The following is an 18,810-nucleotide window of genomic DNA, read 5'->3' as shown; positions in this document are numbered from 1 at the left end:
TGGCCGCGCACGGCGCATGCTCGGGCCGCTCTGCGGGGCTGGGGCTGGGCCGGGGTCCGCGGGGGATCGGGCGGGCTCGGGGCCCCGCAGCCAGGCCCCCGCCTTGCCGCCTCGCCGCCGCGCCGCCGCGCCGGGCAGGGAGCGCGGGCAGGGCGCGCGGGGCCCGGGCGGGCAGGGCGGGCAGGGCGGGCAGGGCGCGCAGGGCGCGTGGGGCCCGGCGCGCACGGCCCTCTCCTTGGAATCTGGGCTTTGTGTCTCGGGGTTGCGAAGCGCCCCCGGCCAGGTGCGCGGGGGAGCCAGGGCGCGGATGGCGAGGAGGGCGACTCTCCCGGGCGCCGGGGGGCCCAGGAAGGCTGCGGGCTGCAAACTCGGCCTTTATCGCCCCTGACAAGGTCGAAAACTTGGGCTCCATTCTGAAGCGTCCAGCCCTCGCGTGTTTCTGAGCGCGCCAGCCCGCAGGCGGCTCCGAGCCCAGGCCGCGTCCACCATCTTGGATGCCCAGCGCCGCTGCCCCACCTGGCGCGCTGCCCCGCGGTGGAGGAGAAGCCGGTGGGACCCGAGGCCGTAGTAGGCAATGGTTTTCAGATGGCTGGCGGGACTCAGCCTCCCACATCCCGGGGTCCCTGCTCGGGCGAGCCCAGCCGCGCCTGGCCCACGCTCCCCATCTCCCAAAGACGGCGGACGTGGCCCTCTCCAGCTCGGGGGTCCACGCAGCGCGCCTGGCTCAGCACTCGCCCCTGGGCGGCCCGCGTTCTTCCCACAGCCTCGGCCTCCTTCGCAGTGTATGTGACCTCAATCTCAGTCCTCGCAGAGACCCCCTCCCGGCCCCCAGCTCGGCCCACGCGCGATTCTGCTGCGAGTGTTCACCTGGCACAGGACTGAAGAGGTCCAGATGGACAGGTGGTGAAGGGCCTGGCTTGACGGAGAACAGGAAGGGATCCCAAGTGTAACTGGCTACCAGGAAGGGCTGCATTTCACCGGGTCTGAATGGGGTCTCCCTGCAAGACTCAAGTTCCAGAGGACTGTCCTTCAGCTTCCACAGAGGGACGGCGGAGGCCTGGCCAGGCCCCATGACACACTCCCAGGGCCTCCATGCAGTCACAAGCCGGCCCTCGCCGCAACCCCAGGCTCTGGAAGCCACTGGGGCAGGAGGTCAGTGAGGACCCGCAGCACAGTGGCCAGAGACTGGGGAAGGAGGTATCAGGCCGGTGGCCTGGTTCTCCTCCCAGCCTCGAAACACCATCGGTGCTAGCGGCCCTCAATCATGGGTGGGCACCGGGGCATCTGCCTCGGCACCATCGCCAGAACCCCAGTGTGCCCAATCCCTTTGTCCCTGAGACTCCTGGTACAGTCACACCCAGAACTATCACCTGTGAGGAGGCGAAGGGACCCAGCACTGCCTGCCACGGCTGGGAACCCGTGTCCAGGGACAGTGACAGGGAGGGGAGGAGAAGGAAGCGGTGGGCAGGCCAGGTGGTGCCGCTCTGATCTTTCCATGGAATTTTTTGGCACCAGGTGGCCAGCTGTGGACTTCTCTGCACACTTGACTCTGATTGCTTTTGAGGGCAAAAGGGCAGGAAGCCCTGCCGTGCGGAGTGTGATATGCCAAGCCCATGTACTGTGCCTACAGGAGGTTTAGAAAGAGAAGACCAGAGTGGCAGGGGTTGGAGAGAGACTAGGGACTTCCTGTCGAACCCAGGGCTCAAGTTCTAGAATCTCCTGTGCAAAGCTGAGCCATTAGATTCAGAAGTTCATAAAGAGGGTAGATTTCCTAAGTGCCCTGCCTCAATGAAATAAAAGCAGAGCTCGCCCTTTATCCCTCTGTCACCAGAGGTCACCAGAGGTCAGCACTAAGCCATCCTGTCCTGCAGGTTACCACACCATCATATGAAGCTCCTGTCCCTCTCCCCAAAGCCGAAAGAAAATAAGTCATAGCTACATTTCTGGAAAGCAGTGCACCCACCTACCAAGGGTTCCCCTAGCTGTCAGCTGAAGGGGCTGTGCTTAGAACTGAGCTCAGGGTGACTGGTGGGACAGGAGAGCCCTAGAGGAGCAGACTGTCCTCAGGCCTTTCCCAGGACATTGCCTGAGGAGGCACCACGCAAACCTGGAGCAGACATCACCCTTGCATACCAGCCGCCCTGTGGCAGCCAGCAGCCACCTGTGAGGCAGCCCTGACCTTGTCTCCCACTGTATAAACCAGGAACTTGGTAGTTACAAAACCGGACATCAACCCAAAGTCACACAGAGGGAGTAGCCACACCAAAGCTTGAGCCTCAGAAATCCAGTCTGAGTGGGCACAGGACCCTGTCTGGACTGCCGCCATAATGGACTGCAGAATGGGAGAATCCTGACCAGCCTGGCAGCCCCAGAAAGCAGGATCCTAACGCCTCCTGAGGAATCTTCCTTGGTTGCCAAACAGATCCGCCTGCAGGGTAAGCAGCACAAGCCACGTTTTCTTCAAGACGGTGGCAGCTTGAGGCCTCTCTCCTTGGCTTCTGGACAGTGATTCCTCCTTGGGTCCTCGTGTGGTCATCCTGTGTATCTGTGTCCCATCCCCTCTTCCAATTAGGACATCAGTCCGTGGGACTGCCCTCTCAGGGACCTCACTATGACTCAGTTCTTCTGTAGAGACACACTTCTGGTGTCCATTCAAACCCTTGGGGAGTGCCTGAGTTCTCTGCACCAGAAAAGGCTCCTTAGACAAGCCTCACGTCTCCAGGCAAGAGCGCTTCTATGTGCAGCCCTTCCCTTGCATCCAAGGAATGTCTCCTCTGATGGAGCCCTGACTGCCCAAGGAGTGCCCTGCGAATCACACCCTGCCTGGTGCTGGCCTGCGAGACCTCTGTTCTGCAGGGAGGACTTCCGTGGCTGGCAGTGGACACACAATATGCAGCCATGATGCCCAAATCTCACCATGCTCGCTGGGTGTGGCAACTAGAGCGGTGGGTGCCGCCTGACACTGTGGGCCCATCCTGCCAGGAGCTTTCAGAGCCCTGCACTCCAACTTGCATTGTGGCCTGGGGCCTGTAGGTCCCTGCATGCCAGTGTGTTCCCACAGAGGCTGCTTTCCCTGAGCTGGCTGCCTTAGCCTCTTCCCTTTCCCCTGTCAGATGTGTGTGATGAGGGTGGCTGCCACAGGCCCAGCAAATGAGCTTTGTCTGTGGACATGCTGGCTGCATCTACACTTTTGCTGAAGCCATTTCTCCCCTTTCTGGTTTTCACTTGTTTGCCCAAGTAGGCAATGGGGCACAAGGTCTTAAATTCCAGCACTGTTTAACCAGCGAGTATTTAAGCAGCACCGGGGTTGTGCAGACATCAAAATTGCCTACAAGAAGCAGGCATGCTCCTGATGGCTGTGGACAAATGGCAGACCCAGTGGCCTGAGTGTGTGAACTGTGCAGGTGGTGGAAATTTCACCATTTGTTTTCTGCAAGAGAAGCCACTTCCAATAGACAATTCACTGAAAACAAAAGAATCTGGTCCATGGTCATTCTCCTCCACCCCCAAAAATAACAAGTGGAAACACTGAAAATTACCAAGTTGTGGTGGGGGCTTGTGGCTAATCTTCCCAAACACAGGAAGCACTTTCTACCAACTGGCCACCCCTGGCACCCTGCCACACTGTCCATCTATACTTACTGCCTCTGACAGCAGGGCCCCCTCCACAGGCAGGTGTGGGCCTGGCTTGGGTGTGACCTGGAGAGTCCATTATTGAAAGGCATGCATCTCTGGGGCTTGTTCCACCCATGCATGCCTGGGTGGGAAGCAGGAGGCAGCCAGGACCGGAGTGGCATCTGAGGGAGGGGTCTGAGAAGACCAAGGGGTGGGGAGAGGGGGAGAGCAGACATAGCTCACTCACACCACCCCTCTGTGCGACTCCTTCCAGCCTGGGAGACTCTCCCAGGGATCATGGCTCTGGTGTCAGAATGACAAGGAAATCCAGCTAAGCGCTTCTCTCAGCCTACACTTCTGCTGTGCATTCTCATCTGGTTTCTTTCCGGAACATGCAACATGTGAGGAGAGCGGAAGTGATCAGCGGGGGTGGAGACACAGATCCTCGCCGAGGAGCACATGGAACCCAGCGGGGCCATGAGCAAGGCTGTCCTGGCCAGACGCCTATGCTTTAAATCAGATGGTCTGAGCCGCCACCCACCTCCGCCAGGTCCCAGTTCCTTCCTGTGAGCCCTGTCAGCACAGCACATGGCCAAAGGCTGCCTCCTGCTTCACGCACAGACATAGAGTTCCAGTATGAGGAAGTAATGCTTTCTTCTGTATTTCAGAGCGTGACAGATAAGCCTCTTGAACAAGAAGCAGGAGAAGGTCAGAGGATCATAGCTAGTTGGTTGGGGGTTCCTTTGTTTTTGGATTCTTTCTTGATTTAAACAACCCTGGAAATCGCAGGGGTGGTAGAACAATGATGCCACAGCATATCCCTCCCCTGGGGCCAGCAGGGTCTCCTCGGCACCCACAGCTCCTGTTTCTCCATAATGAATGAACTGGAAATGGGCCCTTGGCTTCCTGGAGCCAAGCAGCGGCCCCCTCTCAGGGACTGGAAAGAGGGAGGGGAGGAGTGCTCCTTGCTTAGGCTGCCGGAGACTGAGCTAGACCTGCTCCTCGGAACTCAGCCGCCCCTCTCCCCCAGCTCCGTAACTGAGGGCAATGCCGGTTCAACAATGCCTGTAGCATCCGGTGGCATGGCATCAAGGAAGGACTGCTTTACTTGTTGGTTTACAGATAAGGAAAATCAGGCTCAGAAGGGATGGGTAATCTGCCCAGGGTCACGCAGATAGCGAGGTGAGAGAAAATCCGGGCAAGCTGTCATACCTCGGTCCACCCCTCCCTGCTGTGCAGACCCCGCCTGCTAGTTATGCAGGGATCCCTGAGTTACCCTCCTACGCCAGAATTCTACTTGTGAGTCTGGGAAGGTATCTCAGGGAGATCATCAATGGTCTAAAATGGGCTACCATGTGAAGGGATTTCAAAACCAACTCATGCTTATGCCCACACCCTGGCTTTTGGATGGCAACTCTTCAATTAGGAGAGAGGACCAAGTCTTTACTACTCATGGGATATTTTAAAACTCTTTCATTAAAGTTAAGGTCATTTTGCTTTTCCAGCCCGCCCAGTGGCCTCGTGCAAGGAGGCTCTCCGTCGGGGCCCCCTGCAGTTGGTATTTGTGTCATGACTTTATGTTCGGTATGTAGCTTTCCCTATCATTCAGCTCTGCTTTTTGGCAACTAGATTTGCTGAAATGTAGGACAGGAATTCACATCTTTTTTTATGTCTCCCTCATACTTCACAACTTCTGCAAACACCAAATGCTGGATCTAAACCAGCTAAGCTACTCCTTGTCCCAGAGCCTTTCATTGTACTTGCAAAGAGAAAAAAAAGGAAAAGGTAATCATAGCGACTGTGTTTTCACTTGTACATGATAACCTATAAAATGTTTTGCAAATGGCTGCTTACAACTGCCTTAAGAATTGGGTGGGACAGACATCACCTGTACTTCTGGCCTTCTGTCTGGGGAGAGGGTGACAGATGCCGCCTGCCTCCAAGGCCAATGACCACCTCAGGGCCCAAGGTGGACACAGATCCTGCATTCTGACTCAGTGGACCCCAAGAGTCACACTGCACTGGGAATCAAAGTCAACTACCAAAAGCCAAACACCAGGATCCTGGTCCTGGGTCCAGCTCTCTCCGTGCAGCCAGACTTGCGCGTCTGCCCTCTCAGTCTCCTTCACTGCCCATCTTCCTGGACTGTGGACGGAGGGCCCTGCAAGGTACAGGCAGAAGTGCTCATGTGCTCTGCGGATTCACCACGCAAAGACTCTTCCGCTCCAGATGGTTCTGCTGGAAGCAGACTCTAGAAGGCAGAGGCAGTGTCAGAGCGCACAGAAGAAGAAGGTCTTCTCAGATCTGAGCAGTGGCTGGGGGTCCACTCTGTAGAAGCCGCAAGCAAAGGCACAACCCACTGCTCTGGGCAGCAGTGGCTTCTGCCCCACTTAATGTTGGTACAAGGAACATATCTGCCCAATTGCTTTCAGGTGGACCCGGCTCCTTTGATATCTTCTGTCACGTGGGGACATGGCTGTCAGAAATCCCTGGGACCGCCTTCTCCACAGCATGTGACCTTGGCCTGCTCCCTGTGCCTGGCCAGTGCTTCGGCTCTGCCTGCCACTCCTAGTCAGTCAGAGAAGGTGGAATGGCACTGCCCCCTGCCCCCTCGAAGAGTCCAGCCCTTGGGGGGGGTGTTGAGCTGCAGCCCAGCCAGCTGAGCAGATGGGGATGCTGCAGGGGGCTGGCTCCGTGCGTGCCCGTCCCGCTCCTGCCCCTGCTCTTTTTCTTTTGTTGAGATGGCATTCTTGGAAAATAGATGAGAAGTGCAGAGGTTGGGGTTCACCTGAGACTGGCTCCGCTATAGTATGACATGACATTTACCTAAACCCTGCATTAAGCATGGTTTGTCTGAACCCCAACCACCGACCAGCCAGGAGGAATGAGCCTTCTTCTGTATCTATCCACTCAGGATCGTCACCTCTTCCCATGATTCCCTGCTGGGAGGGGAATGTGACCTTCAAATCTCTTAGTGGATGAAGGTCATCTCGCAAGGCCATCAGTGGATGTGACCTGGTCTGCATGGCACTGCAGCCCAATCCCCACCCAGCTCAGTGTCTGCCCTGTGGCCGCAGCCCATGAATTAAGCATCACAAAATGATTTCACCCATGGCGATGCTGAGATTCAAAGAGATGATGGAATCACCAGGGCTGCTGCCTGAGCTGGAAGCCAGCCTCCAGTCAGGGCATCAGGCTCCTCTTCCTCTGCCTTACCACGAAGTAAATCCACTTCCCTGCTCAGCAAAGCCCCTGCTCGCACCTTCTCCTCTCACCCCGTCCCCTTAGCTCCAGGGTGCGGTAGAAGTGGAATCTTTTCGTAACACACCAGACATCAACATGATGAAGTCACCACTCTGATGAAGACCTTCTGACAGCAAGGAAACAATGTAAGGGATTTGCTCTATTTTCCAAGAGTCAGGAAGATGATACATGGCGATTGGACATGTAAGTGCAGACGAGTGGACAGAAGTGGACCCTTACAGCTCGCCAGCCTGCCAGAATGCAGGATGCACCAGCATGTTCCTGCAAGAGGAAACCTCTTACCTCTTTCTAGACCGACTTTTCTGTATTCTAAACACGTCACCGCTCTGCATGTGTTTAATACATGCGCAGCAGTGGAAATCAGCTTTGAAATTACAACGGGACCACCTCTGCATTGTGACATCAGTGCTTCTTTATGGAACATACAAGACACCATCATGGGTCTCTTGATTTGTAACATTCCTTGGGATCCTGCAGCCTCTGCGGATGATGAACCCTTTCCTCACAGAAGCGGAACAACAGCTGTTTTTAAGAGACGAGGAACTGTCTTATGACAGTGATCACACACACATTACTGGGCACTGTCTCCAAGATGCATCCTGAGACATTTTCACCACTCAAACACAAGTTTTGTAGCATTCATCCTCTTTCTCCTCCTCACCCGTCCCTGCTGGCTTTCAACCAACCTTCTGTCTACAAATGTGCCCACTGGAGGCGTTCAGGTAGGTGGAGTTACTGAATCTTTCTTTTTGCTTTGCTCATTTCACCTGGCTCAGTGACTGCCAGGGTCGCACAGGTGCCATGCAGAGCAGATCGTCCTCCTTTCCAGAGCTGAGATTCGAATGCTGTGTTTCGTTTATCTGCTCGCTAACTGGTAGACACTGGGGTGCTTTTAGCTCGGGTTATTAATACTGATGGAGTGAACATTGTCTCGTAAGTATCTGTGCTCTCATTTTTAATTCTTCGGAGTTCTACCACTATAGTTTAATTAGGGATATGATTAGCTGAAATGTTCAGGTCTCATTCACTTCTGCTAATCGTTTGCTAGTTCTGGTAGAATCTGGTGACGCTTAACTTGTTGGGTCTGTAAAGTAGCCACAACCCACCTACATGGATGCCCTGGGCCTGTGAGCCCCAGAAGGCTGAAGACTCAGAAGTTTCCGGAACTCTCCTTCCCACTCTCCTCCCACTCTCCTGCATATCCCGTTGTCTCTGTAGTCATTTGATCAAGTCAAGCTGATGGTGGCAGATGATAGCGAAGGGGAGGAGGAGGAGGAGGAGGAGGGCGGAGAAGGAGGGGGGAGGCTGTGATGAAGGCAGACTCTCACCAGCCAGTTCTGTGCTTCAAGTACTCCACTTCTTGCCTATAGATAGACTAACTCACTTACTCTTAACCCTATCAAATGGACGCCTTGATCCTCACTTTACAGACACGTAAAAGAAGGCAGAGGACATCAAAAATACCTGACCAAGATGTCAGCTCCAGCAAATGAAGGATTGTACATGGTCATATGTGACAAGGTGGCACTGAGGCCTTGCCCCCTCCTCCTCTCTCTTCCTCCCCCCTCCTCTTCCCTCCCCTCCCCTCCTCTTCCCTCCCCTCCCCTTCCCTCCTCCTCCCCACTCCCCTGCCTCTCAGAGTGGTGCAGAACAAGGCATGGAGCTGGGGGGAGGCTGGAGTGCATGGAGATGAGACCTGTTCTGGTCACCCTTGTCTGGAAGGCCTCCCTCCAGTGCTCAGGAGGGCACTGCTGTGGTGTGAGGTCCGGAGGAAGGATGGACGGTGTCCTGACTGCCCAGGGAGATGGGGGCACAGGCCCTGAGGGAGACAGCAGGACATCACATGTGTGCCCACGTGGCTGACCCTGGCCTGGCCTGGCGCCCTGGCATTGTCCGGTGTTTGGATGTGGCCTCCAGGTCACCTCTCCTCCAGCCTCCACTCACCGTTAGTCAGCTGTGGCTGATTCTGCGCCTTGAAACACTACTCTACATTTATCCACCAGACACACACACACACACACACACACACACACACACACACACACACACACACAGCAAGAGTTCCACGTTTAAGCTGGAAGGCTGAGCAGGACCTTCTTTTCCATATCTAGCTAGCAGAATTAAACTATGAGTGTACGTTCCTCAGGTTAACGTTTCCAAAGACTCCTGAGAGTGGCCTGGCAGCGAGGGGCCAGTCGGTTCCCTTCTCTGAGTCCAGGGTGTATGCTGTGCTGAAGGTGGGGTCAGCCATGGCCGCCCAGAGGCCACAGATGACGGAGGAGGGGCAGACCCCACTGGAGAGGGCAGAACTCTAAACCGTACAGGCTGCAGATGGGTGCCCGAGGGGGCTGCTGGGCCCCACAGCCCCTGTGTTCCTGGAGGGAGTGTGGCAGGCAGGGTTGGGGACTCTGTTCTGCCCGTGGCCATCTGGACACTTCTAGCACCCCTTGATGGCTGGCAGACAACCACGTTGCTGGCTAAGACCATGCATATCTGTGCCATCCCCTACCAAATGACGGAGCAGGCCTACTGCAGGCCTCGGGCCCGATAGCCCCCACTCCCGGAGCACCAGGCCCACGCATGCCCGAGGGACAGCTCCAGGGAAATCTCCAGTCAATCATGGCTCCTGGGCTGGATAGCTGAGGGGCAGTTGCCAGGCAAATGGTGCTGTCAGCAAATGAAAACTGTAAGTCCACGCCTCCTACAGGACAGGTACAGAGGGACAGGGAGGAAATGCTATCTTCTCAGTGCTTATCAGTGCCATTCTGGAGTCACTCACACACCCAATACATGTAGTCGTCAGGACGGGGTGGGGTGGGGGCGCGAGGGGGCCCTCAGGCTCAGGGGTGAGAGTCAGAGGTGAGAACAGGGGTGTGTGGAAGGGCAGAGTCACTGCGGTTTAAACACAACAGCCTTGTCTCCAATTAGTTTGCAACACCCAAGGAATGCACCCCACTGTGTGTAGCTGAGACTTCTGGATTACTTGTTTACTCTAGTCACATTCTTGGTCTGCCCCATCTCTTTATCTGTAAAATGAGGAACCAGTTCTGTCACCTGGGGGGTCCACATGATTCTCCAGAAGAATAGCATGAAACACTGTATATACAGAGTTGTGTACCCACTCTAAGCCAGGAGCTAGAGTCTCACACCTGCCACCCTGGCTATGCAGGAAGCTGAGATCTAGGCCATTCTGGGCAAAAAAGTTCTAGAGATATGGACAGAAAAGCGAAGTGCGGTGGCACTGCCTATTGCCCCAGATGCACAGGAAGCGTCCATTCCAGCCAGGAACCTTAGCTGTAAAGCACGATGTTGAGGTGTCTTAGGTCAGGGTGTTTCTAGTTCTGATCTGAGAGAAGAGGGTGACGGCGAGTAGATACCGGGCATGTTGATGCTAGCACTGCAGGGTGGCCACGGAAGGAGCAGGCACACGTGCTTCAGTGGTGCCATCTTCCCGGAAGGAGGATTTACTCTGAAAAGACGTTGTTATCAGAGTGGTAATGACTGTTCATTAAATCCAAAGGTAAATAGAATTAGTGACTAATTGACGATTAATAGCTGTCACTGTGGCCATCCTCTATTCAACAGTTACGGTCAGACCACACTCACGAATGGATGCACAGTACTCATTCAGTACTGCATGCTCTGTACTCATTCAGTACTGGATGCTCTGTACTCCCTTGGCACACACCAGTCCTGATATCACCCCCAACACTATCCCTGATTTCGGAATAAAGACTCTCTGGAAGGCAGAAAAGAGGATGGTGGGGAGGGCTGGAAGGAATGCAGCAGGAGGTGTGTCCTAGCCTTCTCAGCTTGGGACCTCTGCCCGACTCACTGCCGCTCTCCACAGGCCTGGGTGCGTGCTAGAGGGAGGGCCCGGGACCCTCTGAACCAGTGAATACGTTGATGGTTTATAGATGCATGGTTGAATGTTAGTGCAACACTCCAGAACTTTTTAAAAGATCCCCAACGAGACAGGTCAACACAAGTAGAAGGCTACCTGTGCTGCTTGTGGGAACACAGGACGGGGTTGTCAGGTGGTTCTCTAGGGAACTGTGTAGCTTTTTCTTTGTTACATATATCTCTTCTTTTTCTTGGAAGTGTCAGATGATGATGGTGATAATGGAGAGGAGGAGAAGGAGGAGGTGGAGGAGGAGGAGGAGGACACACACACACACACACTGTATACAAATATAATCATAGAGGCTGCACACACATGCACAGTTACCAATATGCAACACATACACTTATAGGATGTGAGCACACACATGAACCACCCCCAAACCTCACATAACCCCCCATATATACATACAAACAGACAGGCGTGCATGTGTATTTCACACATACACGGATACACACCAACACATGCAGAGCTTTCCTTAAACCGTTGTGGCTTAATGTCATTAAATATGGTTCAAAAATGTGGTGGATATTTAGCTGCGGTGACACAACACAAAGTAAGTAGACTTCACAGGTAATTCACTGGACCTGTACACACGTCTCATGGGGAGGTGTATGTGCTCCGGTATGGGTGTGATCACATGTATGTTCTATGGTACATGTGCTATCGGGTGTATGTGCTCTGGGACAGGTTCTGTCAGCCACATGTGTATCACCGGGTGTGCTATGGCGTGCCGTGTTCACACGTACTGCTGAGTGCATGGTAAATCTGACCCAGTAGGTGGGTCCTGGCGGGCGGCGGCCATATGAGTCCTGTGCTCCTCCAGCTGCTAGGAAAGCAAAGCTACGAGCAAACCTTCCCAGAGGACATCTGATCCAACAACAAACAGAAGCCGTTTAGACATTTTTGAAGAGTTAAACACAGTTTCTCCAAGTGTTTTGAGCTGGACGATTGTATGCAGTCAGCAAGTTGGTAAATGAGAGAACAGGAGGTGCTCTCAGGCACGGCCGCCCTGCTCCGTCTCACTCTGGGTGTCTTTCTCTTCTCACAGGGTCACTGGCCACTCGCCTGGCCGTCTCCACACACCTCTGCGCTGCTCGCGTCTCTGCTACCAGAACTGGGCTGCTGGAGGATTCTGCCTGCCCAGGATGTCAGATCGGCCTGCAAAGGAGAACAGGTGCCTTCTCTCCAGCTTTCAGCTGTGCTTTTATTTTCTGTGCGTCCGTTGGTTGTGTGTTTGGGTGTGAAGTCAGGGCCTGTGGGCCTCACCCTCAGCTGTCCATGCTTTGGTTAGTTTTCAGAGAAGATGTTGGCATGTGTTGCATTCCCCCCCCCCCCCGAGTTGAGCCTGGACAGTGATCCTCTGATCTATATCTCCTGGTGTCAGGCACTCTCAGTCCCAGCTTTTGGGATGAGTTGAGTCTTGCAAACATTTCCCCCAGGCTGGCCACAAACAATATTCCCACTGAACTTTACCTCCTGAATGGCTGGGGCTATAGGTATGAGGTACTATGCCTGGACCATTATTTTAAGCATTTTACTTCTGTGCACGTATGTGTACATACATGCACGCATGCGTGAGTACATGTGCATGAGTCGTGCAGATGCAGGTGGCTTTCCTTATTCACCGACCCCCACATTTTTCAACCTATCCACTCATGAAAATTTGTCGTAACCTCAACTCAGCAGCCAGGCTGCTTTCAATCATCTCACACAAGCCCAGACAGGAAAGCACTTGACTCTGAGCACGTTTCCAGCCAGGATGGAAGGCAAGGGAGGCTCTCCCTTCCTGCAGCTCTGCTGGAAACAAGTGTCCTTTTCTCGGCTCTTCACAACTACATTTTTCACATTTTTGTGCTTTTCACTGGCGATTTTGCTATTGAGAATGGCCCCAGAGTGCAGGGCTAAAGTGTTATTTAGTATTCTTAAGTGCTATAAGGCTGTGGTGTGAGCTATGGAGAAAATATGTACTTCAGATCTGCCTGAGCCAGAAGGCTGCAGGCCGTGAATTCACCGTTAATGAACCAGCCATCTAGACGCCTATGGTCTGGAGGAGCAGAAATACTCACAGTGGGATCCCAGCTTCGCCTTCCTGTGGGGGTGAGGGCTACTGAGCACGTCTTTATTACCAGCGAGAGGTGACCCAGCCTCGGGGCTGAGACCCATCTGCCCTGAGAGCAGAGAGGACATCCACCCACCACTCTTTTTTTCTTTTCTTTTTGTGGGTACTAGGACGTTCACTCAGGGCCTCGAGCTCTTGCTTGGCTTTTCTGATCCACCTTGTGTTCCACTTCAGGACTGAGATGCTCCCTTGCTGCCTCCATCCCAACAGAGGCCCTGGGAAGCTGATGCTTTGTGTGTGGATAAGGGAGGCAGAACCTGAAGGGGAGGTCTCACCACTGTGGACCTGCTCAGAAACGACTCAAGAGCCTGCAAAACCTTTGCTTTGGGGTCGTCTCCACTTGGCACAAGGACATCGATAACTCTAAAAAGAGGACGCATTTAAGGAGAGACTCCCAAGGTCCAGTATCCAAAAGCCTCGAGTCCAGTCCGCCCAGCTTCACCTATCCCCAGAGCGTCTGTCTCACGTCTTACACCCTGAACAGCGAGTCTCCAGTATGGGCTACCCAGAGCCCGGGGCTGGTGAGGCAGGGAGGGGGCACAGGTGGGGCAGAGAAGGGGCATCTGCTACATCCCCACAGAGGGCCTAGCTCAGCAGAGGCCGGCGGCTGCAGTGCTGAGGGTCTGGGTTGAAGACTTGAGGAGAAGCACCTCGTCGTGCGTTCAGCAGGTGGGGAAGCCTGGGGAGGAGATGGTGCCAAGGCTGGGCTCAGAGCGGGCTGCTTCCTCCCCCACTGGCTCCTTTCCATCCGGCATATTGGTTTACGTTTAGATCCACTGTTTGGGAGATTTTATAGCTGTGTGTAAACAATAGCCTGGCGTCCACGGCTGCCTTGTCCTTCTGGCTCTCGCCGTGGCCCTGTAGGAGAGGAGAGGATGGCCCGTTTTCTGTCCTTGGATGATCACGCTGGACTGGACACAGGGCTTACGGCTGGTGACAAGAAGCCATCTTCCTTGAAGGCAGGAAAGCCTGCCAGGATGAGCTGCAGCACTGAGCACGGCTTTGCCAGAGGGAGATGACAATAGCAGAAGCTCCCTGGGCTTCCTCATCCAGCCTGTGTTCGTGGCCTTGCTGAGGGCCGCCATGTGGACTTCCACACTTGTTCCCCACTTGCAATGGAGTGTGCATTCACAACCTCAACCAATAGAACTCATGTGTGTCCCTTCCATGTTGGAAAAGCTGCATCTTGGGCCTGGCTGGCCCTCAGATCCTTAAGCTACATCGAGACAAAATAAACCGACACCAGAGCATTCCCGTGGAATCTATCTGGAGCTTAAAATTTTGCGCTGTCCTTCCTCTAGACAACCAGAAACTTCTGAATTCCATTAGCAGAAAATGACTGGGGCCCTGGATGAGCTCTGAACACCAAATCCTCACCCTGGAGCCCTGCTCATCAGGACAGCACCGTTGCTTTCCATTTCTTTTGGCAACTCCTCTTTCTGTTGGGAGTGGGAAGGCTTGCCCCAGGGTGGAAGTTCCCAGAGCCATCCCTGGGGGCACACACCTGCCTTCTTGCTTTCTCCATACCTGAGGATGCTGGGCCCCGGCTCCCTTTTGAAGGCTGGATGTGGCTCTGTCCATTCTCAGTGGGTAGAGAGAGCCTTCCGTGCTCTGTTCCCACAGGGCTGGGAGTTTTGGTGCACATAGCTGGGTCTGATGATGCATGGACTCCATCCATGGCAGAATCAGCCAGGTCTCTGCCATTCTACGTTGTTCTCCACATCCTCCATGGACTTTGGGTTGATTTTCTTCAGGAAAAGGGATTTTATTTTTCTCTTTGTCTCCATTCAAAATGGTTTTCCTCATAAAATTAGCTCGTCAACAATCCCGATCAGATTTTTAAAATTGCTGTAGGGCATTGCTTGTGCTTAGCAACCTGGAGCAGTCTCATCAACCGTCAAAGCACACACTGTAAAACCGGACGGCAGTGTTCAGCTTTTAACTCAATAACCACATGATTAAATACCCCTAATGGCTCTGTAACACAGAAAATGTGGAAAACTAACAAAGTAAGACCAAACCACATTCCTCTTTCATTGTGCTGAATTGAATCTTCCTCCTTTCATTTGAGGGAAAATGAGGACTAAGTAATCAGGAAAGAGGCATAAAGGTCTTCATGGCCGGCCCAGTTAGAAAATGTCCAGACAATGACCACTGGAAGGGTCATTCACCCCACGGCAAGCAGGCAACATGTTTCCCTCCCATTACTTCTCATTATTCAGCACTGACATTAGACAAAGGAAGTCATTTTTGTTTGTCCGTTTCATCCAGATGCCCACGGATGACGGGAAATCAGATCTGGGTTCCTATTTTGTCCTATCTCATTTCCCCAGCTTGCAATGCAGATTTGTGACGTGTACCTTGGGAATTTAGAAAGGAGCATCTAGCACCAGCCTCCGAGATGGGGCCACGGCCACGGCTGTGAAAGACTTCAAGCAAAGAACAGATCCACAAGCGAGGGACATTTATGCAAGTTTGAGGCAAACCTGTCTAAACTCGTGTGTGTGTGTGTGTGTGTGTGTGTGTGTGTGTGTGTGTGTGTGTGTATGTGTGCGTGGACTCGAGAGTACTGTTCCTGAGCTTTTTTGCCTGATGATAGTGCTCTACCACTGAGTCACAGCTTCACTTCTGACTTGTGTGTGCGTGTGTGTGTGTGTGTGTGTGTGTTGCTCAATTGGAGATGAGTTTTACAAACTTTTCTACCAGGGATGGCTTCAAACTGCAATTCTCAGATTTCAGCCTCCTCAGTAGCAGGAACCATTGTATTCATATATGTATATGAGTATCACACAACAGCAATAACAACAACAACAACCCAAGTCTAAAGCCCAGAGAAGTGGAGGCTTTGCCCAGGATCCCACGTCTGGGTCACAGCAAAACCACACAGTGCATGTGGCAGTGTTATGCCATCCCTGCGTCTATTTCAAGTGCAAGCAGAACTCTCTCTCCCCAGAAGCTGGGCTCAGCCATCTCAGCAAGGCTCCAGTTCTATGCAATGCCTTAGTGGCTCCAGTGCTCAGAGGCCTTTTGCCACTGTCACCTGCTGGATGTTTTCTTCAAACAGAACATCCAGGCCTTTACCTATGACCCCCAACGGTGACCCCACCAGCAGCTTCTCTGTCCCCTCAAAATTTACTACATCATGTCTGCTGAGGTCTGAATGTGACACCCTCCCCCCAAAACCAGGACAATGGCATGAGAAAGAAAGGCCTTTGGGGCCTGATTATAATGGTTTTCATATTGAATGGGCATCATTCTCTTACAAGAGACCCAGAGGGAGGCCCTCCCCCTCCTTCCGTGAGAGGTACAGTGAGAAGGTGACCGGGTGGATTCAGGAAGCAGGCAGGTCCTCCCCAGACTGCTGGATCTCAGACTTCCAGATTCCCTAGAGATGAAAACTTATTTGTCAACCAATGGTAACAGTCTAGACCCACTACGAAGGTTGGAGGCTCCCTTTCTGTCGGGATGCTGATGCCCCTAGAACTCCTAGGGACAGAGAGACAGCCAGTGCCTCTCATCCTAGAGTTCCTTGGTTTTACAGTGCTCCCCCCCCGACACACACACACACACACACACACACACACACACACACACACACACTTGCGCGCACGCTCACCTCAGTCCCTACAGCCTGGAGAAGGTGCCGCCCCAGCCCCAGCCCCACCCCGCTTTCATCGTCCTGATGCTCTCTGCACCTCTAATTTCATTTAGAGCATTTCTTCTAGAATCACCTCCCTCAAGAAAACACTGTGGGAAGACTCCCTTTCCAAACCTCCTATGTACTCAGGTAGGCTCTTGCCAGTTCAGCCATCTTGACCGGCTCACATTTCCCTCGGAACACGTGTGTTCCTGCCTGCCAAATGTTGAGAAAAGTAGATCAGAACGTAAAGGCCTCAGATGAGTCTGCTTGGCAGTAGGGTGTGGGGCGACTGCAGCCTGGCGGCAGGAATGCCTCAACAACCCGAGTGGTTTCTGCGTGGCAGTCATGCAGATGGATGGTTCTGTTGTAATTCTGAGCTCTTGCTGAGCTCTAGATCAGAGGGGAGACAGACAGCCCCCCCTACCCCACCCTGCCATGCTGGCCTGGGCCCCTAGAGCAGGGAGGCAACTGGCATGACTTGTTTAGCAAATAGATGTTTGCATAACCATAGTTCAGGAACCCTTTCTACTAATCAAAATAAATTACAACCAGGGTTGCACTCTTAAAAAAAACAGCCCACCATTTACTCCATAAGTTGGGTCTCATAATTCAATGGAAGTGATTTCTCTGAGGGGCCCTGACCAGCTGCCCCCAGCCCCCTGTGTCTGCATGAGGCCACTTCTTATTCCTTGGCAGAGAGTAGGCACTCAGAAAGTGGTGCCCAGAGTTCTCCGTCACTCTCGCCCACCTGGTGTTTACTGTAATGTGGGTTTATGGTGAGCAGTTTGCTGGAGATGCTTTTGCTGACACCCCAGGCCCTCTCCCTGCACCCCTCCTCGTTCCTGCCTCATCCGTCTTCTAGGTGGAGATATGGGAAAAAACGTCTATGAATATGTGGCCATGTCAAAATGGAACCCCTCTGTAACACTAACTGATGCTAATGAAAAACTGTGTGTGAGAGAAAGAAACAAGCCATGTGTGTACGTAGAAAGAGATACTTTCATCCCTGAGTTGATTTTATGTTCGTTCTAGCTGTCTAAGGTGCGATGGAACACAGGGAAAGCTATGAAGACAGCAGCCACGCAGTCTTGTCCCACAAGTCAACAGCTCGTGGTCTCGTGGTCTCTGGGGAACACTGGTAAAGACGACAGACAGCCCGACACAACAGCAGACGTGGCCATGGACCGTCTGCTTTGCTTTAATACCAGAGTGGGCCAATCCCCAGAGCAGGACTCAGCCACACACCCCTGGCCAGAATCCACCTCTAAGTTTGGCTCATCACTCATGAGAAGGAACTGTACCAAAGTCATTGTTTGCTCGCTCAAGCTCGGCTATCTGTGACATCACACACCCACACACGAACATATGGACACAACCACACATTCATACACACATAGGCACACACACACACACCCAGAAGCACACATGCATACATGTACTTGCACACACAGACAGCCTGTGACAGTGTGGGTTCTCTTCTCTGTGTAGACAGACGCTGCAGACAACCATTGGCAAGCACCAAGAACCCGCCTTCCTCCTATGACGGCTAACAGCAGGCTGTACTTTGTCTCGCCTTTACACTTTCATGCAGAGTCTCTGTTCCTACTTGGACCCCACCATCTCCATTTCATCTCTTCACAAGACTGCGTGGCTCCTAATTGCCTTGGCTGAAAGGTGGCCACCCACGGACAAGACCACGGATGGCCTCGAGCCCCTGCTGCTGAGCACATACCCACCCTTCATTCCACCTGCCGGAGTGCCTGCTCCCCAAGGCCCAGTCCCAGAGCAGCTTGTGAAGTGCTAGCTTCTCCACCCTGGCACCTCCATCCTGGGCAGGCAGGCTCCCCTTTCTCTGATAACAACCCCCACTGAGTCTCTCTGGTCCTGCTTCATCTCTCTGGCCAGTGCCTGCCCTGGTGAGCATTTTCTTGTCACTGGGCACTTTCCAGTGGAACTGTTCCGTCAGAAGCAGAGACACACCGCCTGGCAACCCTCTCTGGAGCCAAAGACCCTCAGCATCTCTAAGCCAGCACCAAATACTCAGTGCTGTGCTTCAACGTCTGCATTAGGTATTAGTGAGGGGACAGTGAGGCAGAAGGTCCTTCCCTCCCACACGCAGCTTCTCTCCTGGCCTTTTCTCTCTTCTCATCTCTGGCCCTTCCTTTGTTATGGCATAGACTGCTTTCAGTCAAGAGACTGAATTTTTCCTTCTTGTCAAAGAAAAGCGACCCGGGAAGACTGCATTTAGAGAGAGACAAGGCAGCTCTC

The 18,810-nt window shown here is 53.4% G+C and overlaps 1 protein-coding gene across 1 annotated transcript in view; it reads right to left on the bottom strand.

Annotated features, from left to right (window-relative positions):
* Positions 1 to 18,810, bottom strand: part of Dpp6 (dipeptidyl peptidase like 6) — a 498,824-nt gene that overhangs the window by 252,831 nt on the left and 227,183 nt on the right. The gene's annotated exons all lie outside the window — the stretch shown is intronic.

This window comes from Megascapheus bottae, chromosome 5 (genome assembly GCF_031878675.1).
Source record: "Megascapheus bottae isolate mThoBot1 chromosome 5, mThoBot2.hap1, whole genome shotgun sequence".
In the NCBI taxonomy this organism is placed as follows: Eukaryota; Metazoa; Chordata; class Mammalia; order Rodentia; family Geomyidae; genus Megascapheus; species Megascapheus bottae.
The sequence above is the reverse complement of the archived record's forward strand: the minus strand, read 5'-3'. Positions and strand labels throughout refer to the sequence as shown.